Raw genomic sequence first — 506 nt, forward strand, 5'->3', positions numbered from 1 at the left:
TCAATGGGGGCCGGTCCGAATTATTTATGGAAGGTATGATTTTTTTTTTTTTTCAACACTTTTCCCCTCTTTTTCTCTCTCTGCCGGGGCCGGCCCTGGGTGCTTTATGGACGGTTTAAAACATGACTATGGATGCAAATGCTCATTTTCCTCCGTGCACCTGGTGATTGAAAACGTGCATCTGGTAACCCAAAAATTATAAAAGGGTTTTAAATACTTTTACCCGTCATTCTATTGATATAGCCCGCTAGGGGAGTGCCCCACTACGGCCCTCTCTCTGTCAGGGCCGTCCTTGGGTGCTTTTTACACACTTTAAGAAATCACGATGGATGCAGATTGCTATTAATCCTCCGTGCAACTGGTGATTGAAAACGTGCATCTGGTAACCCAAAATTTCAAATATGGTTCAAAATGAATTTAAAGGCACCCCTCTCATTGTTGCCCGCTATGGGAGCACCCCACTAAGGCCCTGTCTCGGTCGGGCCCGTCCTGAGTGCTTTATAGAC

This window comes from Oncorhynchus mykiss, unplaced genomic scaffold, assembly GCF_013265735.2.
Source record: "Oncorhynchus mykiss isolate Arlee unplaced genomic scaffold, USDA_OmykA_1.1 un_scaffold_314, whole genome shotgun sequence".
Lineage (NCBI taxonomy): Eukaryota > Metazoa > Chordata > Actinopteri > Salmoniformes > Salmonidae > Oncorhynchus > Oncorhynchus mykiss.